The 27,398-nt window shown below is 43.1% G+C and overlaps 1 protein-coding gene across 5 annotated transcripts in view; it reads left to right on the forward strand.

Moving 5' to 3' along the window:
• MAP3K13 (mitogen-activated protein kinase kinase kinase 13) overlaps window positions 1–27,398 on the forward strand; it is a 73,263-nt gene that overhangs the window by 17,417 nt on the left and 28,448 nt on the right. For all 5 annotated transcript variants that reach the window (XM_083868774.1, XM_083868778.1, XM_083868777.1 and 2 more), the window contains one exon: window positions 8,867–9,012. The gene's annotated coding sequence lies outside the window, so the exon portion shown is untranslated. The remainder of the gene's footprint in view (window positions 1–8,866; window positions 9,013–27,398) is intronic.

Raw genomic sequence — 27,398 nt, forward strand, 5'->3', positions numbered from 1 at the left:
GAGCTTTGTTGCAACCTCTTAAGTAGAATTTGGTCTTTCTGGGAATCATGTGAGATCAAGTGATTGCCTGGAGCAAGAGAAGGTACTGAAGCTGCAATAGCAAAGACCTTGATATCAAAGGCCACCTGCTACTGCTCTCCATCTCTTCAGCCTTAAATTACCAGGTTATAAATTCACCCTCCCTTCCTACAGAATGGCTGGCAGGTACTCAGCAGGTGAGCTGGGCTGTTTCTCAGGGAATAATTCACATTTGTATCTCAGCCAGAAATTTCCTCCTGTGTAAGCTTTTGTCTGGTCTTCACGAGACATACTGAGTTGTCTTTTGGCCTTCTTTCTGTGTGCTCGTTTTACTGTTTTCTTGGTTTTCCTGTTGTCAGTCAACAAATCCATGTCAGCGTGTAGCTTTGACCTTCAAGTTTGCAATCCAGCTTGCACAGACACCTGGTAGGAGTAGAAAATACTGTCCCACAGTAGAATTCTATTAGTTGTCTGTTTTTTTTCCCAAGCCTTGGTTTATTGATCAGCTTGTGCAAAGAATTTCTTATGAAAAACTTAAATGAACTCCTGGACACTTTCTGGTTGAAGAAAATGGAGAAAAATATCTTACCATCTGTATTGATGTGGCTGAACTACACACACAGAGAGCACTGATTAACCTGGGTCTTCTGCTCACAATGTGTATTTCCTTTACTGTGCTCAGTCAGAAATACATTTCTAGCAAGCTGAAGTTGTATTTCTGGAATGAACTGTGTCAATATTGTAACACTCATGGAAAGATCTCTGCTTGGATCTCTCCACGTCCAGGGCTGCAGGCCTGTGATCCGTCTCTGATGGTCTGGTCACATACCCTTGTGGCCTTTCCTCACCTTGGATCTACAGTGTAAAGGACAGAGCATGTTTTCAGTAATTTTGCTTATAAGCAGCTTTCCTAGTTTAGTTTAGTGTAGCTGTTCTAAAATGGTTTCATTTCAGCCTAAACACAGATGTAGTGGCCCCATCAATGCTGTGTAGGTTCAGGTATTGCAGTATATGTTTGTGGCATTATTTTTTTCTTTGGTTTGTTTTGTCTGCTGTTTGGCACAAGAGACACTCCCCTGTCCCCCCTGCTGTCAGCAGTCACAGACAATTGCCAGTCCTCAGTGGGAATACATATTTCCAGCCAATATTTACAGCTGGTTCTGTCCTGGAGGGATGGAGCTGCTGCTGTCAGCTGGAGGTGAGAGAGGTTTCCTTTTGGCTCTCCAGTGACAAGCAAGATGAAAGATGCAGCTCTGGTGATGGCTGGAAGAAGGTTTTGGTGTTTTTTTTATGGTTCGAGCTATTTAATGAGTCTGTGCTTTCCTCTGAGGCAGAGGGTCCTGGTTTGAGGAGTGACTGTGTCACCTCAGTGCTGGTAAGGAGGGAGCCCCCCTGCACAGAGCATGACTGGCTGAGTCTCCTGAGGTGTTCTGGGAGTCTGTCCAAGAGCTGCTTCCTTGGACTGTTCTCCCTTCTGCAGCCTTGGTACAGGATATGAGGGTGAGGTCACCAGCCAGTGTTTGGTAAGAGATGGGACTGCTTCCCTTACTCAGTGCTATCTATCTGGTATATTCAGAGTTTCTCAGAAGAAAAAATGACAGGAGTTGTGTCACAGGAGATTGCAGTTACAGTAGAATCATATCATAATGTGTCAGTGTAAGTGTTTAATGCTCTCTGTCATTTGAGTAGCAGCACACACCAGCATTTTCCTTGTCATCTGTATCATTTTAGGGTTGGACTTGGCTTATTTCTCCAGAGGCCTGCAAAGGTCATTGTTTTGCAAGGAGAAATGCCATGACAACAGCTTTTGGGAAGCTGAAAATCCAGAGCAGCCAGCAGTGACAATTGAGGTTCTGCTTTATCAGAAGCGATATCTTCCTATGTCAGGTGTGTGTGTAAGAGTCCAGGGTGCTGTTCTGGCATTGCAAAGGTTTCCCCAGCAGCTTAATGCAGTGAAAAGGAGACTTCTGATGTGTCTATCTTTGCAATGAGTAGTTGTGTCCTTGGAGGTTAATCAGGGCTGTGCTATGGGTTTCTGTTTCCTCCTAATTTTTTTCACAAGCAGAAAACTACTTGTTGGAGTTGCATCTCATGGTCACTTCCACAAATACACTCCCAGCCTTGAGGAGAATACAAAATATAAGAATACTAGTGTATATATTTTTAAATCTGTTCATGCTTTTAAAAGAGAAAATCTATACTCATGGATGACCTTCACTTGCTGTGTGGAGGTTTTCCAGAGTCTGGACAGATTTCAGTAGCATTTGTGGTGCACTATTCCCTACTTTACCAGTGTGTGCAGCTGGATGAGGCTCCCCTACTGGGAGGGAGGAAGGCTAAGCCAAAGGGCTTCCTGCTCCCATTCTGAGCTTGTCCAGGCAGTACTTGGGCATAGCTGACTTTTGGATAAGTGACATAATTCCAATAAAACAGTTATGCTGCTGGGGTATAATCTGGATGTAATTGAACCTTTGTGCTTGGTTTTAGTGAAGCCATATTTCTCTTTGGGATTGCAGACTGAGAGGAAGGCTGGATGTGCTAGTGGAGGCAGCAGAGGAGTTGTCTGAATTTCAGCAAGTGGATATAGATGCAGGAAAAAGAGTGAAGTTTGAGATGAGAAAGATATAAATAGGGAAGGGAAGTAGGCTTCTCTCTGATGGTGAAGGGGAAAGAACCAGCTAATGGTGATCAGGTGGCAATCTAAGGGAAACAAAGAGCAGGAAAGGGAAGAAGAATGGAGCTTGAGATCTCACAGGGGTCATGGGATGCATTAATTTATTTTTCAGATTCTTCTTGCATTTTAGGCAGGAAGAAACATTAATTAGCAACTTTTCTCCAGGATTTATTTTACCATTTTGAGCTTACTGTTTTGAGTGGGATGGGAATAACTCAAGGAAGTGATGGGGAAAGAATGATCCTTACTGATAACTTTTATTTGTTAGGAAAGGAGCACAGGGAGAAAGTCAGTCCTTGTAGGGACAGTTTTGCAAGAGGAGCAGTTCCAGGTGGGTCCTTTTTCTTCTCCTAGGGCTCTGGGGATCCATTTTCTTCTGTGTTTCACATGCATCTTCCTTCTGTGGTTCTCCAGTTCCACAGTGTTTTTAGCAGGCACCATGGTGCCTTTTGTCAGTGGTCTGCAGCCCTGGCTGCTTCCTCAGGTGTGGTGCAGCAGCTCTTGTTATCCCCTGCACCGTGTTGGGCAGGCAGAGCTGGGAAATCAAGGGCTGAGAGCACTCCAGAGCTCCATGTGTGCTGCTCACCCTCCTGCTGCTGCCCCAAGCAGAGAGAAGGGGAGCTGAGTGTCTTGCTGGTTTGTGCAGCTCCGGCTGTAGTGTCAGGTATGAAAATCTCCCCAGTGCTTTTCTCCTATTTTATTTTTATACTTACGTTCTTACCGTGTGTCATCTAGAAATTAAAGCAGGAATGTGCAGTTCAGCAGCAGCAGCAGAACTGTGCTTACTACTTATCTGCTGCTTTGCTCAAATTAGACATTTATGGGGCCAGAGACTCCTCACTGCTCCATCTCAAATCTTTCAGCCTCCTACACTATGATGATTTTTCTCTTTGCATTTTGACACAGCTCCTCTGAGAAATACAGTGAAATCAAATTATCCTCCACCGGCCTCTCTCCCCATCTTTCCTTTGTGTACCCAGTTTGCTTTTTTCCCTTGACCATGACATATGGGGAGCAGCTGTTGGTAGAATCAATGCTTTTATATTCCCTGTGAGTTGAGATTTCCCCCCCAAGTCTGATGGGCAGAGTTGTGCCCTCAGTTATTGGTACCTGTGTCTGTTCCCTGGTCTGTTCCAAGGTGGTGTGATTGGGTGTGATTCCTCACTCCTGGAAGCAGGGTATAACCCAGTGCTCCACCACATTGCCTGTTGATGCTCCGAACTGTGTTGGCTGCCTTGGTCTCCATGGAGAGCAGTGGGATACTTTCCAAGGCCTGGATTTCATCTGCCCCTGCTCTGAGGCCTGGAGTGAAACCTGGGCAATAGTTCTGTTTCTTGGGCACGCTGGAGTGGAGATAACCTTTGCAAAAAAAGGATTGTTCCTGAGCCTTGCTGGAGACTTTTACAGGACCTGGTGCTCAATTTTCCCTGCCAGAGCATGGTCTACTTCTTTGATTTAAGTTCTCTAGCTTAAAGCAGTGCTGCATGGATGCTGAAAGCCCACGCTCCTAAAATAGATCGAGTAGAACAAGCACTTTAGTGCTGACTCCTCTTCAGGAAAGGAGAGGGAAGGTAACAATGAGCAGATGGCAGGTATTAGTCATATCACCTGATATATCTGAGCACCTCAGACCCCATGGGCACAAAGGTGCTGGGGGGACCTAGAGGGAAGAAGGAATCCTCCCAGCAAACCAGGCTGGCTCTTGGAGTTGCGCAGGATACAGGCAGAAGGACCTGAGAAAATGAGGGGACTTACAGCCAGATGCTAACCTGAGGAAAGAATGTTCACAGAGAGCCCTGGCCAGAGCCTGGGCCTACATTTACCTGCCCAGATTTCCAAGCCATTCCCTCATGCATTTGACAAGTCCTCAGAGCATCACTCCTTGGGACTCCCATGCTTTGTTCCCTCTGCAGAAGGGACAGAACAAAGGTCCAGGTATCTCAGAAATAACTGAATTCCATCAATTTCAGGACCAGCTGGAATGACATTATCCTAGCTTCTACTCTAGTAAATGCAGTACAGAAGTTGCTTGATCTTTTCCTGTGGTATCGAAATTGCCAGTGTGCACCTTGCAGTCAAATTGGGCTGGCCCAGCATCCCCTCTCCTCTCCTTGGTATCCTTGGTATCCACGTGTTGGCCCTGGCCCAGCTGGCAGTGAGCTCATGGGAGAGCGTGGAGATGCTCCCTCCTGCTGCTGTGCTGGGAACACGGCGTGGAAATGAAATGTGGAATCTGTACAGTCCCTTATACAGGAGTCCCTTCCAGCAAACTTGACACCATGGAGCAAATAGGGCACGGAAGTGCCTGAGGAGGCAGCATGGAGGTGCTGCACTTCCAGTTGCTTGCTCTGCCTGCACAGTTTGTATAATCATTTACTTCAAACCCAGCCTGGCCAAAAGGCAGCTGTGGGCACAGTAGAGAGCATGGGGGGGTCCAAATTTGGGCTCTTTTGACTCTCCCGTGCAGAGATGGGGTCATCAGCAGTCACAGCATTGATATGCTCCCTCTGAAGAGTGGCTGTACCTTTATTTTTATTTTTTTACCTGATTTGTTTTAGATTTTTATTGTTCTAAGTTTTCAACAGCAGAGGCTGAATGCGTGGTCTCCTCCTTTTTTTCCTCTTTTGTTTCAACTTTTTGGCAATAATTCCTAAAGAGCTGCTCTGCTGGAGTTACTCCCCTCATTTTTCACACTTGTGCTCAGCCCTCTGCAGAAGCCAAGCACCCTGTGGGCCTCTGAATTACAAATCCCTTTTTGGTGGCACCTTGCATCCTTGGGCTTCAGCTTCTGCCAAGCACCTAATGAATGTAGGAAGCAAGTAAAACACTTCTGCAGTGGTACATAAAGGGTTAAACTAAGCATTGTTTATTAGTGTTGATGGTATTAATTGTGCCAGAGCATTTGAAAATGCAGCAGTGGACAGGGCAGCAGGCAGTAAACACCGTTAAATGACAATACTGTTCAATATTTGCTGTTAATTGAGAGAGGCAGCAGCTGCTGGTATGCAGCTTCAGCCAGGATGAATTAGTAATGAGTCTGTAACTGGGCTTTTTTTTTTTCTTGGTTTAAGGTTGCATCAGCCCTTTACAGTTCAGTAACACGGTTGGGATAGAAATAAAAATCATAGCCTGCCCTAAATTGAGGATTTTAGTTTGTTTTTGTTTCCCAGTGAGTTGTCATGGAGCTTGGTGTCAGTGATAAATTTGGCAGCAGTAATAAAAGTGCCTTGTATTTAAGGACCAAACTTAAAGATTTTGGTTAGCTTTTCCATCCCGTGTGGCAGCCGGTGGGAATGCAGCCGGCTAAGCAAGCGCCTCCTTTGAAAGAAGGCACTTTTGTTGGGTTCTCAGATGGTTTCAGTTCAAACAGGAGTTTTGGTTGAAGTTTCTGTGCTGGCACAGCTGCAGGTCGTGGGGTATGAGAGAGTTCTGTCCCTTGCTGCAGGGGCAGGAGGAGAGGGAGCACTAATTCAACGTTTCCCTTGTCCTTGCACTCTTGCCACGCATATGTGTTGAGCTTAACCTTTGAAAACTTGCTGATAAGCTGTTATCAGCCAACAGTTAAGATAACAAACCTTCCCACCTTGCTGAGTTGGGATAGGGACTTCCCAAGGCTTCAGAGCCCGGCTATGGAACAGGAACATCATTAATCCAGAGCAGCCAGGCTGGGGGCAAAGTTTTCTCTCTGAAGAAACCAGCCACAGCTGCTGCTTTCATGCTGTTTACGTAACCTGCCCTGTAAGTATTTATTTTGCACAAAACACTTTATTTTGAGCTGTAGAGATTGTTGTGAAAGGTCAAAAACTCTGTTCTAGTGGTTTTTAGCAGATTTGAAGTGAGGTACAGGAAATGAAATTCCAGCTCAGTTGAAAACAATGCCAACAGTCCTATTGATTTCAGCACAGCTCGGCTTTCACCGCAAGTAGAAGAATTTTGAAGCAAATAATGTTTTGTTTGTTCAGTTCTTTAAACAAAAATCCATCTGCGGGGGTTTGCACTTGAATCCAAATACTTGGAATTCTGCTGGTATTTTGGTAGGATGAGAAATACTAGAGTGAAAGAATTCTTTGGGTCCACGATGATTATGTTAAAAAAGAAAAAGAAAATTCTATCAGCAGGTGTGTTTGTACCCCTGTTCCCAGCTGGGGTGATTTCTGCATTGCACACCTTTGGCTTTTGGATCTGTCCTGCTCACATTGGCAGTTTTTACCCAGTGAGCAAGTGCTTTTATGCATTCTTATGAGCTTGAAACTGCCACACAGCATGCTGGCTTCTGGACTGGATTATAGAGGCATGAAATCTTTCAGGTTGGATGTGGGAAGCAAATGCTAAAAGCCAATCGAAGGCTATAAAAGGTGGAAACTGCAGGAAGAGCTGAACTCGTCTGGTGCTGAAAGTCCTGCAGCCCCACAAGTCCTTACCTATTCAGGCACTGACCATTCCCACCTTGACTGCCAGTTATTAAATGCTGGTTTCAAACCTATCCTTAAAAGCTGTATTTTTTTCATGTGAAATGCAGTAATTTATTCCAGTGGCATTTGGCCAACTTTGGGCATCTGGTGTCTCATGTTTTTTATGAACATCTCCCCAATTTTCTCTGCTGTCTCCTAAACATGTATATGATTTGTGTTTACAAGGATAAGGTATTCCAATGCATTTTTTCCTATTTTGTGTGGTTTTGATTCTTTTAATCTTATTATTGTTTCATCTGTAGTATTGCTTAATGTGTTTATTTGCTTAAGGAAAAAAATAAACCTTGAGTTTATATGTACCATTTCCTGTCCTAAAATAGTGGTAAAAATTATAATGACTGGCTTTTGAGGCTTTTTTCATTGATTTAGTAGAACCATGTAATTTTCTTGTGAACAAAGGCAAATATTTACATTTTTAATACATAAAGTATAAACTCTAAAGTTTGTCTAATGAAACTGTTAACATACATGTATGTTTACTCTAGATTTTATTTGAAAATTGTTCTGTAATTAAAATAGTTAATGCAGGCCTGGTATGGGGCCACAGAGGCTGAAAATTGGTACTTTCCTGTGCAAGAATTTGGATTCCTGTTGCCCAAATAGACCCTCTGATGTAGCGTAACCCAGACCTCATAAGCTTTTCCTTACTGGGAATGTGGGGTTACCTGTCCTGTTGTTGTGGCAAACCAGAAAAGGAGGAGAGATATAAAATGAAATTACAGTGGTGACAAAACTTAGTGTTTTTTCTCAAATACAATTGGCCCTTGCTCCTACTTCAGCAAAAAAATAGGAATATGCTGAACTTCCCAAACACTGGGAGTGGCCTTGAGAGCAGCTGAATTGTGGTGTGGGATGTGAGGCAGGTGGTGCCACATGGAATTTTTTGGTCTAAAGTCTCTTAATTCTGTCAAGACACTGGTGCTGGTATTTCTAATCCTCTTCCTCAGTGTTGTTGTAGCTTAGTTGTGTTGGAAGGATGCTGAAGGATATGAGGAAAACCGTATGTGTGGGTAGAGAGAAATTCTTTTAAGACCACGTAGTTTAGTGTTTGTATTAAAGTTCTGTAATTTCAAGGTGTTGATTTATCCTTATGAAGAGCTGGGCTAAGTCTTGCAGCCTGTTAAATTTAGAGAGGAAGAGAGCTGGGGGAGTGGAAAAAAGGTGCAGTGGGCTCAGGACTGAGGAGTCTCAGTTGTTGTCTCTCTCCTTGCATATTTCTGGTAGTAACAGGATAATAATATTTTGAGTTCTATGTCCGTAGGAGGACTGTAGTAAGTTATGCTTTTCCTAAAATTTTCTTAAAATTAAAACAAATAGCTTGGAGTTTGAGTATAAAATTAAGTGTAAAATATCATTAATAGATTACCTTGAAGTGTGTTATTTTACAGGCTAATCCAATCCTGATGTAATTTTGTAGTGTGGAAAGCTCTGAGCTCTTTTACTGGAGCTGCTTGCTTAATTTAGATTAAAATTGTACCATAAAAGGATTATAGAGTGTGTGCCTGTGCTAAGAAAGGATGTACTAAATATGTTGAGGTATTTTTCTACTCCCAGCTCCTTTTTGAAAGTGCATACTTAATTTTGGATGTTCTCTGCTGCCTTCGAATGTGCCACGTAACATCACAATGTGCTGAGGGGATGTTCTTGGGAGCATTTTTTCAGTTCACTTCAGCAGGATTCTGAGCTTTCTTGTTCTTTCTAGAGAGAAGAATTCAGTGCTGGACTGTCCTAAACACTACCCATGGTGCAGCTTCTGAGGACAGCTTGATTTCTGTGACTTGAAGAGGAGGCACATGTGCAGTGAGCCAAGAGGACATGGGCTTCCAGTGCTTCTGGAACAATGATCAGGTACCAGCAGTTGTTGATATTCCAGTTGTAGCAACTAATCAGAAACTCAAAAAGATGCTGAGTGGTAATATACTCACTCCTGCAGTTGTCCTTAAATTCTAAATACACTTCCTTTTCTAAGGTAAGGATGAGCTGAGTTCACCTTGTTTCGTGTTGTGTCCAAAGCCATTTCCCTGCTCAACCTGCAGAGACCTGATGAGATCCAGCTCCCATGGGAGTAACAGGAAGTGACAAGTGCCAAAGGGGTGGGTGCATAGATGGAGGTCAAGTTGTTCTTAGTGTTTACATTTTTCCAATATAAGTTGGAGTCTGAAAGCATTTGACTCTCTTAATTCAAGAGTATTGATTTTGTGAGGGGATAGCTTTTCCATATTATATTCTGTTGTTTTAAGTATTTTTACATGGTATTTCCCTAGTGATTGGCTGGAGAATGCAGATTCTCAGAGGAATCCAGGCTGTTGTAACTCGAGTAGAGACACCAGCAAAGTTCCAGAAACACAGAAATTCATTATTTGTTTTGGACATTGCTGTTTCTAGGAATATATAATCTCTTGATTCTGTGCCATATAGGCAGTTTTTTAGTTTAACTACATCTATTTTATGTATATTAAAAATTAAGTAGTAGAACTTGTATGTTAGCAAACCACATATATCTTCCTGTATGAAGAACTGAAAAGGAGTTAATTCTATAAAAACTCTGAGAGCTTTGGGGAATTAAGTTTAGAAGAATGCGTAGAAAATAGTTGCTTGTTTCTCTATAGATGCAGCTTGAAAAATTGTTTATTCTTTTCTATAAAATTATCTAGAGTTTTCTTCAGTTAGTGGCTGGATATCTGTGAAATGCAAGAAAATGTGGTTGTTTCACTTGAGGAGACTGAAAATGGGTTTGGTCTACACATTTTCTTTACGTTTGTGTGATCTTTGTTGTACAGAGATGCTTCATGCAGAGAAAGCTACAGATACATAATTTTAGGATGTGCCTGAGCCACCTCTGAGTGGGATTGCAGGAAGATGTGAGATGGAGCTACATTTTGGGATTTGTTTCTTAATATAAAAGCTGTCAATTTTTACCCATTCTGTGAGGAGTGGTGGGTGCTGTACAGGCAGAGCATCCATATATTTAGATTCTGGCTGTCTCTTGTTACGAGCTATAATTAAGGTGAAGTATTTTGCTGAAGAATTGAATTCTCCCTTGATTTGAACCTGGTTCCATCTCAGTGAAAGCAATTAGTCGCTTGAACCACCCTGTCCTTGCTTCATCAGTGACAATTCATCAGTTGCTTCATTGACATTGTTGCTCCTATTTATCTGATTTTTTGTGGTTAATAGACAAGGCACTCTATATGGGAGTGCTCTGTATGATAGTGGTGAGTAGAGGAAGTCAGAGGATGGAAGGTCTGGCCCTAAGGGGGGCTGTGGCATTTATAGAGAGCTGGAGGTTATAAAACACTCCCGTGAAGCCCTGGAAGGTCCCAGGGTTAATGCTTCAGCTGATGTGCTTTTGAACATGGCTCTCAGTCAGCCTCTCTTAGCCATGACTTGAATTTACTAATGTGCTGCTGCTTTTTCCCTGGATGGGCAAATCCTGTGCAGTACAAAGCTGGTGGTTTGAGTTGGAGTGTTTGGATGTTGGGGAAGTTTGATGTGTCCCTTGGGTGAAGTCTGTTTAACTTTTGGTTGTCCTTTAAGATCAGTTCTGTGATTTAATTCAGAAGATATCTGGGGGGCTGTGCAGTGACCCCTTTAGGGTGTTTTCTTCTCATACTGCAATGTCCAACGTTGTGCTTGGAAACAAGGACCAAACCCCACTGCTGACAAGTTCAGTGTTCTGAACTCCAATATTCTGCTAATCGTGGCAGTAACTATTTAAAGGGCTGTCACAACTCGTGAACTGAGTAATTCTGCGTCGTGATACCTCGCACAGATCAGGAGGACTCTTCTGGGGTCTGCAGTGAGCACTGGGGAAACAGAAGTCTCTTGGGAGGGAGGAAAAAAAAGCAGTGAGCTCTGAAGAAAAACCTAGTGAAAGCTTCATGATGACACAGGTCTGGGAGGAAGATGCTGAGCAGGTTGTGTTTGCCTTGAGAATATTTACATAGAGCTGATCCACTCTTCTTGAAGGAACTTTATCACAGTACTACAGAGAAAACTGTTGGTACTAAATATAGAGCCTTATTCTGGCAGTCTCATGACTTGAGCTCTGCTATCTTAATGGGCTTTCTGCAGTTTTTTGTAGGTTTTTTGGTAGAAAATCTGAATATTACTCCTCGAAAGGGTTGTGTAACACTAGCAAGGACAAAAACATTTAATTTGGTGAGACTTTGCACTGCAAAAGATTAAAGGAATCTGATCTTTTTTTCCAGCTTCTGCTGTTGCTGCAAAGCTTTCAGTTCTTCAGTATCTTCACAGAAGACCCCTCAGACATTCCAAAAGTTCATCTTGATCTTTTGCATCAAAGCCATATCACTCTTACTGGACAGTTTTTGTGAAATGATTTTTGTTTCCGTCCTAATAGAGGAAACAACTGAAGTTCCTTAGGCTGGTACTTCACTGTTTACCATTTAGAAACGTTCTTCTCACAGCCTGATTTTTCTTCTTGCACTTTGAGTCCATTGCTTTTCCTCCTCACTGTAGATGTGGAGCGTGACTTCCCTCTTTCTTTGCAGAAACTGTTTCTGTATTTAGTAGAAACATATGTATCTCATTCTTAGCTTCTCATTTCATTCTGTCCAGACTGAGCCGCCTCACTGAGCTACTGCCTCATCCCTCAGAGCTCACCTGATGACCTGTCTGTCTTTGCTTGCTATTCTGAGATGGTTTCTCACATTCCCAGTAAGCCTTTCCCAAAAGTGGACTTTCCCAAAGGCTTCACCAAAACTGAGAGGATCAGGAGTTTGTATTCCTGTCAATGGACAGAAGTTGCCTTGTTTGTGACAACTGGATATTTATAATTTGTGCTCAGTCTCTGATCTTCTCCATCCCCAATCCTTATCCACAGTGCAGCTGCTCAGCAGTTGTTTCTATATTTATGCAGGTGATTTTTTTTTCTCTGAACAACACTTGACCTTGGGGAATTGGACTGCATTTTTTAATCACTTCTTCAGTTTCATTAATTCCTCCCCGCAATAGCTTCCCATTTATGCATGTCTTTTTGTGGAAATAACGTAAATTATAGGACTTTTCTTTCCACATGGCTTAATACTGAGGCTTCATCAGGTCCTGTTGCTTTTTGCGGGTCCCTCACCTGGCAGAGGAAAAGAGGCAGTGGCTCAGGTGGCTTTACAAGTGTCCATTATAACTGCTATTGGTGAATACTTCTTTTTTAAATTCTTTTCTTCAGTATTTCTCACTGCTGGGAACCCTATTAGAGTTAATTATTGTTATGGAAGACTTGATTTCAGCTTGTTCTCTGGGAAGAATATTATTTTGTGCCTGTTTCCCTGAACAGATAGATCTGGTTTTCTCACATGGCCTCTGCTCAGCTGCCACCACCACTGTCAGTCTGGGGAGGCTGTTGTTCACTTGCTGCATTAGCTGCCCTTGCAGCAGCTATAATGTCTCTTATGTAGCACCATTTTCCTTCCTGATGGAATTTCAGAGCTTCTCTTTATGTCTCAGGAGCTGGGCTGCCATCCTTCACAACACAGTAGTCTGCAAATGCAGTTTTTTGAACTTGCCCAGCCTCATCAGTGCATATTTCTGAACATTACAGTGTTATGTCTCCTCCTAAAGCTACACAGGCTTGAACCACAAAGGCCTTACCTGAAAAGAAGAGGGGAAACCACTCAGAAACTCCTTAAGAAAGGAATCCTTACTAACCTCATGCCTAAACACATAATGCTTTTTGTCTTGTCATTGTCTTTTAGTGCCGTTAGTGTCTTTATTTTACTTTATTGTTAGTTCCTGGACTGTTGCTGAAGGCAATACAAGGTTAAAGGAAGTCATTGTAATTGTTACCTGCTCCTGCCCATCATGGCTCACAGAGCACATTCAAAAAAACCACAACAGGCAGCAGGGTGGGAGGTGGCTTTGTAAGTAACCTCACTTTTGGGTAACAGCAGTTGGTAGGACTTTGATTTGGAGACTGTGCAGTGGTGGTACAAGTGTCTGTGAGGTTTTTTGAGTAGCTTTTAGGGATACACTTATGAGAATGGGCAGCGTTGCCTTGGGATATTGCAGATCTGTGGGTCTGTTTCCAGCTCCCTATTTCCATGTTTAAGCAGATCCAGAGATCTCTTGGTGGCTCACTGCAGCTGCTGTTCAGAGAGCAGAGGCAGAACTCAGGTTTCTGATCTGAGAGGCTCTGAGCCATATTCTGGGCACAGCCTTTTTGCCTGTGGAGGAGCAGCTTGGGCACCAAAACCTACCCCCAGCTTTGTTTTACCCCTTAATTTGTGTGGGACTCATCTCCCACATGCTGTGGGCTGTGGTGACTCAGGAATGGGGTCTGAAATCACCAGGGCTGTCCTGTTGTAAAGAGACTCCCTTTCCAAACAGGGCTCCTGACTGGAATTGCTGCTCACCTTTCTCTGGGTGTTGCACATGTCCCATTTTGGGGCTTTTTCTCTTTTCCTCTGGTCACACTTCTCAGGTCTCAATGCTGGTCCTGTCAAATTACAGTTTTGCTCACCTGACTCTGCAGGGAGGACTTCTCAAAGTCCCAGGTCTGGGCACATTTTGGATAAAATCCCATATGATAAATACATAAATTCCATTTCTGGTCTTAGTAAAGTGCCATTGAGACAATTGATTTAAATTTTGCTGTATTTGCCTTATAGAGTGTGTAAGAGAGATATAAAATCACAAAGAAAAGGAGAAAAGAGTAAAATAAATTGGCCTATACTACTACATTACACATTCAATTTTTTTCAATTTTTTCACAATATTCCAGTCTCCTGTAACTGATATTTCTGGAATGTGTGGGGCAAATAGGGTCTAGTCATAAATCTCTCTATAAATAGCAGGTTTGGAAGGATGTGAAATAGAAGCTTTGCTCCTTACAAAAGAGAGAGGTGAGTTGCACCAGGTCAGATCTGGGCATAATGACAGCATGAACAATAATCTGATCCCATGATTCTGATTCCTTCCTTCCTGGACACTCACAAGAGGGATGTGTGTCTAGGGCTGGGAAGAGTGGATTCAAGATTTCACGGGTGTTCAGAACTTGACAATGAAATGCCCCTCTCAGCACCTTATCTATGCAAATATTTACCCAAACATTTGCCTGTTGGAGAATCATTTGCTGTCTCACTTCACTTATTTACTCATCCAGGTAGGAAGTTTTCACAGAGCAGTTCCCTCTTGTAACTCCAAGTGCGTGCTGAGTAGGTTTATTAACAGCCTTAGTGCTGCATAATTATGAAATTAACCTTTGAGTCACTCCCATCTCTTTTCTAATTTTCTGCTGTTGTCAGTGGAATCTGCCACGGGAAGCGTTAAGGATTTGCTTTGTGTTTGTGCTTCCCTGTGTGGCTGTTGTGGGGCACTGTCCATAACAGGACAGGATCCTTGGATAACTCAGCCTTTGCTCCCAGGCAGCAGAACCATCCTTCCTTGTCAAAGGTTGGCTTAGGATTTTTTCCCAAGGTGCCAAGGCCTACAAATAACAACGTATGCTATTTTTGAATATTGGCATAATATTGGCATAATATAGTAGTCTCAGTCTTCTGCAATTTTAGTTGTTCACTAGTTTATTAAAACTGAAGGTCACAAGATTGGAGAACTTGTTAAATGATTATTTAAGGACTGGGCTCAAATCAATAGGATGTGCCAACTTGAAATGTTATGCCTAGCAGATGCTGTATAACATTCCTATTAGTTATTAATTGGCTTGGAAATACTTAATTATCTTGTATTTTCAAATATGGTGAATAGTTAGTTTTTTAAAATGCTTTTGGCTTTCCTTTTGCACCCATTGCCATCACTTTGGCCTGTTACTTCTCCTACTGGTCTAGTTACTTGGTTGCCCATAATTCCTTTCAGAAACCCTGCTGCCTGTCAACTTTTCACTGGCACTCTTGTGGTCCCTTAAGAACTTTGGGTTTTTAGTATCTTATACCCTTTTTGTATATAGTACATTTTCCCCCTCTATTTTCACATTAATACTGAGCCAAATTGTATTTGGCATGTGATACTTGAGTTCCCTGCTTTTACCCATGATTTTGTCTGAGCGAGAGGGAGGAGAATAATTTCTTTCTTAATATTGATCAACTTAGTTACTGATCAAAGCAGCTCTGTAATGTGTACTATGAAAACACTCATCTGGTTGCAGCACAACATAATCGTGAAGCAGCCATCAATTTTAGGACAATTTTTTTTTTTTCCATAACAATGAGTTATTACCTTATATTAAATTCAGGACTTTTGTGTTTAAAAGTTTTAACCTGAGCCATTAAAGCATAGTTGAAATTGAGTGTTGGGATACTGAGCCAAGCCAGCGTGGACAAGAAAATCTGAAATTCCATGCACAAGCTCTTTTCTTCTCCTGGAGTCTTCCTGGGGTTTTGTTCCCACTTATTTTCTCTGCTGGGTATTTTTTTTTTTTTTTTAATGTCACTGCAATTAACCCTTGGAAACCTCTGAAAATTATTTTCCTTTCTATTTTTATTCTGACTTTTCTTATTCTGTAGTGATATTTCTCCTCTTCCGCTTCTTGCATGTGCTATTGTCCTCCCCCTTCTAGTTCCTGAATTGATCCCTTTAGGGTAAGAGAATAAATTAACATTTTTGGCTGTTTTGAAAATGCTAGGGAAACCTGGAAGCTGTTTCCATTTCATGGTGGTGTAAAGCTGAGTGCTGGGCTCTGGAGGGCAAGGCAGGGAGTCAAAGCAGGTGCAGCTGGGATTTGAAATGGGGGCACAAAGTGATCCCTTTGGAGAAGAGAGATCTCTCTCCATCCACTCTTGCTTCCCCTTGGGTACAGGAGAGCTCAGGCTGCAGCAGTGGCATTGTCTGGGCAGAAATCTTGTGCTTTGGTGACTTTTAGCTCTTAAAGAAGAGAGATTTCTTAAGCAAAATTAAATTTGTGGTTTCTTTGATCTTGAAAGTAGGTAATAAGAAATTTGCATTCCTTTTCATTTTCCCTAGTCAGATCTATAAGTCTCAATTCAGAAACCACAGTCCAACATCCAAGCCCTCCTCCTCCCTCTGCAGAAGCTGGTATCAGTGGTGCTGGCTCACAGGAGATCAAGTAGGCACAAAATCCTTGGTTTTTCAGCCCAGATCTGTGTTGTTGTTGTTACATCCAGTCCTGGTTTATTTTGAGATGTTACCCATTTTCCATAAGGAGAGGTAGGATTGTCTCAGACATTCTTTTCAGATGTGCCTCACCAGAGTAAGTTTTGGGACACCCTGTTTTGGCATAATTGCTTCCTATGGGCTAGGAAAAGACGTACTGAATTCATGGAAATTCTGTCTCTTAATAATTTTGAGGCTGCAAATTGTTGAGAAGGAGTTTGAGGCCAAACTGATGAATTCTGGCCAATCCTATGATGGTGTAATTGCAGAGCTTGCAGCCCAGGTTATTCTTCCAACTTTGACCTTCATTCCTTGTCATGCTCATCCACCATTCCCTCATGTTTCAAAGATACAAAAAGAAGGCAGAACTTGTGCTTTTTCCTTGTCCACATCCAAGTGAAGCACAGCTGCTCTTGCAGGGGGTCACCAGGACTCTGCCAAAGATCTGGGTGTCCTTGCCCCTGGTGTGCACAGTGAAATATATTCCATTGGCTTGGGGTTGGAGCTGGGTGATGTGCCCACCATTCCTTAGGTATCCCCGAGTGTGAAACTCTGCCCGCTGTGATCTTTGTTCCTGGACCTTTCTGAGGTTGTGAGCTTGTCCTCTCGCTGCCGGGAGCGTTTCACTGGAGCTGAATGTGGGATTTTGTTAACGCTCCTATTTTTATTTTACGGCCGCTTTTGCATCGCTAATCAAACACAAGCCTCCTATTGTTCTCCCCGCTTCTTCCTCGCGGTACATGTTTATATTTAGCTATTTTAATAATAATACGCCGGGTTTGTAATCCCGCAAGAAGCCGGGGCGGCGATGAGCTCCTTTTCTGCTGGCCGAGCGCATTGGTTTCCCGTGGCAGATGGCTGTCATTTGATCCGCCGCCGTTCCCGGGAGCGGCGGGCAGCGCGGCCGCGGAGATGCCGGTGCCGCTCCTCGGGGGGCTCGGGCTGCCCGGAGCGGGCGGGGACTGCCGGCCCCGCTCCCGGTGCGCAGCCCCCGCCGGGCTCCATCCACATCCAGCCCGATTTCCATCCATTCATGAATCCGTGACGTCAGCACGCTCGGTGCTTCTTTGCAGCAGGCTGCAGGATTGTGTGGGTGGAATTTCCTTTTATTTTGCAACACTTCCTTTATTTTTTTTGCCTTTTTTTTTTTTGCCTTTTTTTTTTTCCCCTTTTTTTTTTTTTTTTTTTTTTTGCCTTCCATCTTTTTTAAAACAAGAAAATGGAGCATCACATAGGAAATCTTCATCCCTGTGAGTATTTGGGGGAAACGTGTCTCTGCGAGGGGTGTGTGTTTGTGTGTGGTGTTTCATGGTCAGCATTCCCCTTTCGCCATTTATTTCGGAAGGACAGATGGATGTTGCATTTGTGATGGGAGAGGGCTGAAAAAATGATGCTGAGAAAGGGAAGAGTAATCGTGAAACCTTAATTTATCCATCACTGCATATGAATCCGAGAGCTGGCCTGGCCTTTGCCTGTCGGTGTGCTGGACATTTTTCACTTGCAATTTTGCACGTTATCTTCTTGTGCCCCCCTTTTAAAGGGGAATGGCAGTGGAGAATGGATATAAATGGAATATACAGGCAATGACATAGGAATTACTAGATAGTGTAAAAAGGTAGAATTGTAATTTTTGCTTTTTGGGGAATTGTGATTTTTTTTTTCCTTGTGGGCTAATCAGACAATTCCTCTTGTGTGTTACAGTGTTAAATAATTTAATTTTATTTCTGAGATGAAGGAGGTACATTTTTCTTTCAATCTGCCGAGTAAGAATTTGCTCCTGTATTATTGAAAATAGCAGTTTGAGCTGTCTCTGATGTGCTGAACACAAATTTCACCCCTCATTTTCCTAATAAATGAGAGAGCTGGGAGTACCTTTGCAGTTAATGATACTGTTCACTGGGGCAAGATTTGTCATATTCCTGCTCACCTGAATGGGCATGATGTCATGTTTTCTCCCAATGAAAAGAAGAGCTGCTCTTTATTTTTGTTTTGGGGGGTGGTTTAGGCGCTGCAGTAGCTTAATCATATCAAACCACATGTCTCCCTTAAGTAAATGAAAAATGGGATATTTTAAGGCGATCTGGAGAAAGATGACATCAGGCCCATGTGTTTGGATATACTGATTTTAGCAGTAGGCAATCTGTTCAGTAGAAGAAGATGAAGGAATGTATTTAGATTGATAATTTTGAGGGAGAAAATAAGAAAATGTTTGAAAGGAGCAAGATGCAGTCAGTCTGGCTGGGAGATGTGAGCATTTTCCACAGTACCTGCTGTGTGGGTAGCCACAGATACCTTGGGATACCCTAGAATGGGGAGGGTAGAGTTGTCATGGGTTTAAAAGTTTCTGTCACTATCCTTTTTGTTGTGCTCCTGAATGTATGTGGGTTTTGTTTCTAGAGAGAGCAGCCCTTTGAACCCTCTGTGACAGCCTTCCGCTGAGAAACACAAATAAATCCAGATTTTGATGTAGTGGGGATTTTGTTTGTTTGTTTGTTTTGCTTTAACACCAGTTTTGTTTCCTGTCTTTGGGGCCTCCAGCCTGAGTCTTTGATCTAGAACGGTCCTGTCATTCAGATTTGTCTTTGTCCTCTGCTGCCCGATAGTTAAATTTATAGCTGGCATTCATTTTGACCCTTGTGCCTGGAATTAGCAAGTAACTTCCAGCACAGAATATATGGTAGGGACTCCCACTGTTCCCCAGCTATAGGTGAACTTGGGTTTAATCATGTGTGGGGTTTTTTTGGTTGCATTTTTAACCTCCCTTTTTCATCTCCTATTGTAAAGACTAGGTAAGTGGCTTATCTCCAGTGGATCAGAAAATTGAGTAATGGTTTATTTGAAGATCTCTTCCTAGGTAAGACCTTTCACAATTAGGAGTTATTTAAACATAGGTCTGCTCTAAGCAGGATAACAAAAGTTTTAAGTATTTCCTGTTTTCTTAGGACTTTTTTTTATAACCAATGTGAGATGGTGGTTGATTAGGCTTGAGTTGTTCCCACCTGGTACCTGTTCCAGGCTGTCTGCAGTTGAGATGTGAGGAGTGGATTTTCAAGAGTAGGACTTCTCAAAATGGCAGAGTTATTAAATAAAACTTATTTTTAAATATAAAAATAAAAGAAATCTGGCATGGCTTGTGTGAACAGATTTTAAATCAGTGCCAGTTGCCCTTCAGCTCTGCTCCTTGGGGCCAGAGCAGGTAGGGGAAGGTGCATTGAGCCTTTTTTAGCCAAACTCTGACCTGAGATCCCAGTGGAGGAAGGCAGCAGCAGGTTCACTGCTTGTACAACTTCCAGTGAGTTCTCAGCCATAACTGAATCCAAATGAGTCAACTGAGGCAAATGTTACCTCTGAAGCTCTCGGGAGTTTGGCACTTCACCAAGCCCTGTCCAGCTTATGGGACTTTGTTTTTTATCTCTCCTTGGCAAATACATCCTATGCAGGGGCTTAGGCTTTTGTAGGCTTCTGTTTTGTGACATTGCAGCAAATCAGTCTCATCTCCTGGGGAGTGGAGGGTAAATATTTCACCCAAAACATAGACTACTTAGGGCTGAATACCAAGTTGGCAGCTGTGGCTGGGCCAGGAGCAGCAGCCCTGTGTGTAGTTACTCCCACTCCTATAAATACTCAGTGTGTGCTTTGACCTTTGTACTCTCTCCCTTCTACAACTTCAGCTGAGAAGTTGGTGGTTGGAGGGGGTTCAAAGGCTTTGGCAACAGTTGGGTGTAGGCCAGGAGGAAGAGCAGATTTGTCTGTGTAAAGTCTGTGATTTATAACCCTCTGGTGAAGCTGTGATTGTTGGTGCTGTTCCCTCTGGAGCTGTTGGTAACACAGCACTGAGGTGCTGTGAGGGAAGGAAGGAGAAAGTCCTGGCAGGGGTGGGAGGCTGGACTTTTTCCAGCATGGTGGGCTGGAGGAATGGAGGTCTCTGTGTGGTCATTCTGTTTGTTCCAGGGATGCTTGTCCTTTCCTGTCCCCATCTCTCTTACCTTCTGGAGGACACCAAAGTCAGTGATGCAGCTGTACAGCTGTGACTCTCCTACTGAAATACAGCAAGTCCAGCCTCACCATCCTTCCATGCTGGAGGAGATCCTCAGATACTGAGTCATCAGCTGCACCCCAGAGTGGTCCAGCTGGGCTGTGCTGAGTGTGGTGTCTGCTGGGTTGGATGGCACGAGCCGTGCCAGGCCTCAGGAGCTCCTGTGGGCTGCAGCCCCAGGAGTGTGTTGTTTGTGTGTTAGCAGCACATAAAGCTGTAGTGGAGCAGGCTCACACCTCTAACCCTGCGCTGTCTCTTAATACAGGCTTACGAGAGGCTCCTGAGCGGGGCATTGTGCTGCCTCTGTCGAGGAGTAATCCTCTTTGCTCGTGTATGCTGCTTGCTAAATACAACTTAGTACTGCTGTCATTTCCTATCCCAGATCTGCCAGCTGCATTTTTGAGTGTCCTTTCCCTTCCCAGCAGGTGTGCCCAGGCATGGACCTGGTGTGGAGTGGCAGGGGCCAGAGCGCTGCACCTGTCCCAGGAATTGTTGCACTTTCATGGAGAGCTGTTGAGTTACTTTATTACTGGGTGTGAAGCACATAAGCTCTTAGTGCTGAGAAGTTTGTGTGTGTAGCATTTACATGTCAAATGTGCTTTGCAAATGCTGAATAATTCATATCTACTATAAAAATAAAAACAAGCGTGGGAGTGAGTGAGTTTACCTGAGACCAGTCTGACGCCTCACGTGAATTAAAGTGAGACTTTGATTCATTCACTAGATTCCTGAAAGCAGCACTGTGATATTGATCTTCATCCTCAAAGATCTTCCAGACATTAATTAATTTTAATGCTACTCATTGGAGGAAAATAGGGTGTTTCAATTTTGTAAGTGGGGGAAATTTCAAGATATTGTTCATTGGTCTGGAACATTTAGTGCCTTCATGTGGCAATGTCAGTGGGGCTGTAAGGCCTCTGTGAACTAAACTGGAAATTTTCTGGTGTTCATTGTTGTAAAATATTTCAGTTTGAATCCTTAAATCTGTTGTTGTATAGTAATAGTAATATAATAACATATAGTAATTATATAGTAATATAATAACATATGGCTCGGTAATAACATGGGGATTGTCAATGAGGTAAAAGTGCAGAACTGGGAAGGATGAAGAGAAAAGAACAGAGCCTGAAATGTGTGCCTGGGTTTGAAAAGTTCTTCCCTGCTATGGAGACAGCTGGAAAGGCGAAAGACAAGAGTGCAACTTAAGGTCATTTTTACATTTTAATTTGAGACAGATTTCAGCAGTAATTCTGTAGTATGAAAGATTCAGATTCTGTAGTATAAAAGGCTAATCAGCATTTAGTCTGTTTTTATCCCATCTGAATGTTTTCCAATGTATTGATGGGCCTGTGGTGGAGGATGTCAGTGGTGAGCTGGTGTGTGTTCCCTGTGTGCACGTAGCTCACGACACGCAGCAGCCACGGGGAGGGGAGCAAAGAGCAAATGAGTGACTTAGTTACACTGATTTTTGTGGACTAACTGCATACTCCTTGGTTTGTTCCCCTGCTCCCCAGAGGCAGGTGGCTGGTGGGCTCCCCTTTCTCCCAAAGCTGAGCACCTGGGCTCGGAGCAGGGCTGCTCTCCAGCAGGAACGTACAGTCCCCGGTCCCTGCAGCCAATACGAGAGTCATTATGCAACACCACTTACTTCCTATGGCATCAGATTATGCAATTTCTGAGCAGAAGAATGCAAAGCCCTGGAAGAACACAGTAGCATTTTAACAGATCCAAAAATACCTCCTGCAGGATAGAGGCAGCATTTCTGTGTGTAGTGCTGAAAATACGCCGTTACGTAAGGTGCTTATTTCCCAGCCGGCGCTTGGCAGGGCTGCCAGGTGAAGCAGGACTTGCTTTCCCTGCCACTGGAGAGGTCTCCCTGCACTCACGGGAGCCTGGATGTGCCCTTTGTCTCTCTTCTTCACCAAGATGAATTTTTATTGCTTTTTCCCCCCCCTTTTGGAAAAGTAAAATAAAAGAGGCGGATGCTTGATTTCTCTTTCCAAATCAAGCACTGCTTCACCATCCCCCACAAATTTGTGACCTTATGCTGAGGGAGGTTCTAGTGAAACATTTAACTCGTGGTGTTGGAGGTAGAAATTCATTCCTATGCTGAGAGCCAGGGCAGATGCACACATTGTATGTGGGGGTAAGAGTCACCAGTTCTTTTAAGGTGAAGTCTGCCTTGGAAATCTATTAAATATCTTTGTAGGAGACGAGAGCATGGTAGGAAGAGGGATCTGGTTGATACAATCTGTTGGGATTTTGGCAGGAATACTTACCAGAGACTCTTAAAGAGGCTAAACAGCTATTAAATAACTGAGACACTGGGCTGGCAGACAGATTACTAGTTAAATGATATGGAATAAGAGTAGGGATAAAAGGATGTTAATGTTAAAACATTTTTCTCTGCTTTGGAGATAGCACTACTCATACTCTTCCCACCTTTTCTTCCCTTATCCAGATATTTTAGGAATATTCTGTTTAGGCTGTGAGACTGCACAAGGAAGGTGTTGAGGGTAATAATTATGGAGGCCACCTGCAGGGGGTACTGGAAGGCTCCAGAGAACTTGGGTGATAAAATACCAGTTCAATTTAGTGTTCGTTAAACACAATTCAGTCTTAACATCCAGTCAGAGTTAGTCTCTGACATAGCTTTTTCTGCTCAAAAATGAAATCTGAGGTTGTGAGAGACCCATGGAAGTTAAGAACTAAAATTATCATTGTGCCTTTGTGCGTTTCTGTGGCATTCTGTCCTTTTTGGGAATCCTGCCTGTGGTCTGACTTCTTCAACTACCCAGAGAAGCTGCCCCATCCCTGGAAGTGTTCAAGGCCAGGTTGGGTGGGGCTTAGAACAACCTGGGTTAATGGAAGGTGTCCCTGCCCATGAACATTAAGGTTTTAATAGTTTTTTTCAACCCAAAGTATCCTGTAATTCTACATTCTGTAACTCCAAGGTGATCCAGGAGAAATGGACAAGAGGTGATCAAAGACTCAGAGCAAGTTTCATATGGTGAGTGAGAAGGTCAAGTGAGAATTGTTAGACTTGAGAAAAAGCGTTGGAGTGGAGGATGGGATAATTTTTAAAATCACAGCTGGAATTAAAGAGATAATATGTTCAGGTGTCACTGAAGCAGTGAACAACTGGCTGTTTGAGGAAAGAAAGGAATTAAAGGCATGCAAAGTGAAGAGCAGCTGGTGTTACCTTCCACAATACAGAGTTAAGCTACAAAACTCCCTGCCACAGCAGAGTGTTTCCTGAAGTGTTTTGGTTAAAAAAATTCCTTGACACATTTTCACAGGACCAGTCCTCTGTGTGCTGAGGCACAGGCACCAGCACAGTGTGCTGTGAGCAGGGCAGCTGGTGGCAGCTCTGGCTGCCTGCACACCCTTCCCTTGGCTTTGGGGGGATGGATGAACCTCCTGGGCTTCTGTGGCTTCATCCCATTGCTGCAGTCTAGGTGCCACTTCTTTCTCCTCAGCCAGGCTGGCTTGGGATGTGCAAGGTGCCAAGCAGACCTGCAGCTGGCTCTGCACAGAGCCGGAATTCAGCCATTATAGATATTTCTTGGCTGGTACATGGTGCTATTTTTGTCGTTGTCAGAAAGGGTTCAGGCCACAGAGCTAGACAGGGTTCTCTTTCTCCCTGGTACAGCCACAGACAAAAGGATATCGCAACTAAAATCACTTTTCCAAAAATGATGTGTCCCTGTTTTCAGATGGAATATATTGAATAAAGGCTAAATTAAATCATGAAGTCAGGCTTTTGTTATGATAACACAGACTATCTACAACATAGTTACATGTCCATGGTCTCACATGATTAATGCCCATGGCTATGTTAATATTCTATTAACATTTTAAAATTATGATGATTATGATAGTTGTGAGCCCTAAGCAGCTGCTACCACATCACTCTGGTGAGGATTATGGTATCTGCAAAAGAAAGTCATCCTATGTTGAGGTGGGCATCCAAATATTTATTGGAGAGAGAAAGTAAAAGTATGTGTTCAAGTCAGGATTCTGCAGGAGGTGCAGAAGTTCTGTAGTGTTTATCTGATAGCCTGAAGGAGCAGTGTAAAGCACAAAAAAGCCAGTGTGACAGGACTTCACTTTCCCAGGTAAATGTGCTGTTTGTTGTAGAGAAATGTTTACGTGCAGAAATATAAACAGAGCTATTGTAGTGGCAGAATATCTCTAGCTGGGTCAGATGAAGAATTTTCACTTGTTTTATCAGCAATTGATTGTGTTTTGGCAATATAATTATAATATTTAAAGATAAGGCTGGGTTGTGGTTGGGCATTCATGTGGGTGTGAGATGGGAAGAAATGTTCTTCCTTGAAGGAGCAGTGTGTCTTGAGAAGGAGATTGATGGCTTAAAAACACCCAAGCTTTTGCCTTAGGCTACTCCATGGTTGGGCTCAAAGGTTTGCCCATAGCCTGGGCTGGGTTATACCAAATTAATGTGGACAAGCTTCATAGTGTAGTTTCTTTTTTTACAACCTAACAAAACTGATAATGTAGCTTATAAAAATGTAATGTAATTAATTGATGCAATAATGTAACTTAAAAAACAATTTCAACCCTCCTGAAAACAATGAGTTTGCCTTTTGGTGATGTGTTACCCATTCTCTGTTAATAAATCTGCTTTTACTTCTTGTTTTCAAAGCAACCATGCAAAACACAAGCCTATATTCTGAGTAGTGTAAAAAATGTGGCAGAAGAGGAGTATCTGATCCACTCATGTAACATTTTCTTCACCAGGAGACCAGGAAAAGAAAGTCTGTTGAGATCCTGTGTAGTAAAACCACATGGTTCAAACCCCAAAGGTCAGAAGTGACAACAGAAGCTCTGGGACTTGCCAATTCAGCAGCTCTCAGTTGTTCCTGTGCTGGAGTTGTACTGGGATAGGAGAGGACTGTGCATCAATCTGTTGTAAAAATTCCCTGTAGAATTTGAGAGAGTCACAAGGAGCAGGAGAACATGATGTCTGTGCTTTACAGACAAGCTTTTTGGGGTTTTGTTAGATTTTAGAACATTTTTAAAGCATTGTCACAAACCACTATTTGAGATGATACATGCATAAATTCCAGTCATGTTATCAGTGATGAAATGTGTAGTAACCTTGTTGTGCCCACTGTAGCCAAGAGGAAATCACACTGAGTGCCAGGAAAAAGCAAGGGGACTACAGGGCTTGGCTGTAAGGAGTGATTGGGCAGGAATCTCCTCTGTCTGTGGTAGTTCCATGTACCAGCTGGATTATTTCTACCAGCAGCTCTGTTTCAGTCCCTAAACATGGATCAGACAATTGCTTTTAATTCCTTTGCATGTTGGAGGTGCAAGCAGAGATTGTGCTTCACTGGCTAACGTAGAAACAGCATTCAAGGAAGGGAACTTACTGTTACTGGAGTCTTGGGCTGTCAGGAGACTGGTGGCCTCTGTGCTTACACCAGTTTCCCAGCACACTGACATTTCATTTGGTTTGGTTTGTGTGCTGTGTCTGGAATACTGCTGTCTGATTTCCCACTCAGTTTTTAGCACAGCTCTTTAAAGGAGAAACTTTAAAGGAGGAACTTCAGTAATGGTTCACACAAGGCATTGGGTTAACTCACCTGCAAACCTGACCATTGGATTGACTCTCCTATGACTATTGAACTTGTATAGGCAGCCATGTGCTTTGGTGGCTCTCGGGGAGTGTGAGGACGTTCCTGGATGGCTGTTTCCAGGGACAGACACAATATCAGGCAAGGTGAGAGTGTGCCTTGGTAGCTGCTTCACCCACTTGGTGATTCAGATAAACTCTCACTTATCTATAGTTTCAAACTGAATTTTGGGCTGCCTGACATGTTGAGGTGCAGCCTCACTCTTCTGGGAAGAGGTGCATTTCATGCTGCTCTTGTCTGGGGGTGGTGGGATTTTGCCTGGAAAAAGTATTTTGCATGGAAATGGAATCATTTATGAGAACCTGTGATCGTACAAAATTACATCGAGCCTTGAGTCTCCTTCCAGACAGAAAAGAAATTTGTTAGTGCAGAGTGCATGAACTCATCAAAACAGTTCAAATCCAAGGGTCTGCCTTCAAGTCTCTGTGTGCAGCAGCACTTTGTGAAATCTCAATCTCTTAAATATGCACGGTCCTCCCACACATGGAGCTTCCAGCTTTTGACTGGGAGGCTGCTGCAGCAGGAGCATTGCTTGGGTAGAAATAGCACAGCCCTTGGCCATGCCTTTCCTTGGAAAAGCTAAAGATGCACGTGCAGATCGTAGACATGGTATCCCAGGCTGGTTTTTGTTGAAAGGGACTTTAGAAAGCATCCAGTTCCACTCCCTGCCATAGGCAGGGGCACCTTCAACAATCCCAGGTAGCTCCAAGCCCTGTCCAACTTGGCCTTGGACACTTCTAGGGATCCAGGGCCTCACAGGGAACAATTAATATCTAATATCTAAACTAAACCTGCCCTCCTTCAGCTGAAGGCCATTCCACCTTGTGCTGTTGTTACATGTCCTTATCAATACATCCTGAATGGCAGTCTGGATACAGTGAAACCCAGAACTTTCAAGAAAATGTTTTTCTTTGCTTTTCTTTTATTAGGAAGAGTTCAGTGTGAAAAATCTCAGTCTTTCAGTACTATGACTAAGAGAATAGTGGTGGCATGACAATAAAACTTGGAAAATGGACTTCTTCCCTCATTTGAAGATGTTGAGATCTAAACCAACCTAATTTCACTGGATTAAATCACATTTTGCTGAGGCAAGAGGTTGCACATCGCAACTGCAATAGAAGAGAATTAAAAAAATTAATTTCCCCAACAAATCAGCACTGATGTGGTGTGGCAGAAACCACTTTCTCCCCCTGCCAGGGTTTCTGCGCCACTTTGCTTCAAGTTGGCTTGATAGGAAGTTTTTTAAAAGAAGTGCTGCTGTTTCATGCTCTCCAAACAATGAGTTTGCTACACCTCTGAAAATCAGGCTGCTTATGTAAGGGTCTAAATAAGACTGTATCATGCCAGTTTGAAAATAATTCCATAACTTTTATATGCCTTCTCTCCCCATGGAGCACATACAGGGGTATGTAAAGTGGCAGGACACTGTGCCTGAAGGCTTTTTTTGTTTGAAC

This window comes from Zosterops lateralis, assembly GCF_965231275.1.
Source record: "Zosterops lateralis genome assembly, chromosome: 10".
Taxonomy (NCBI): Eukaryota; Metazoa; Chordata; class Aves; order Passeriformes; family Zosteropidae; genus Zosterops; species Zosterops lateralis.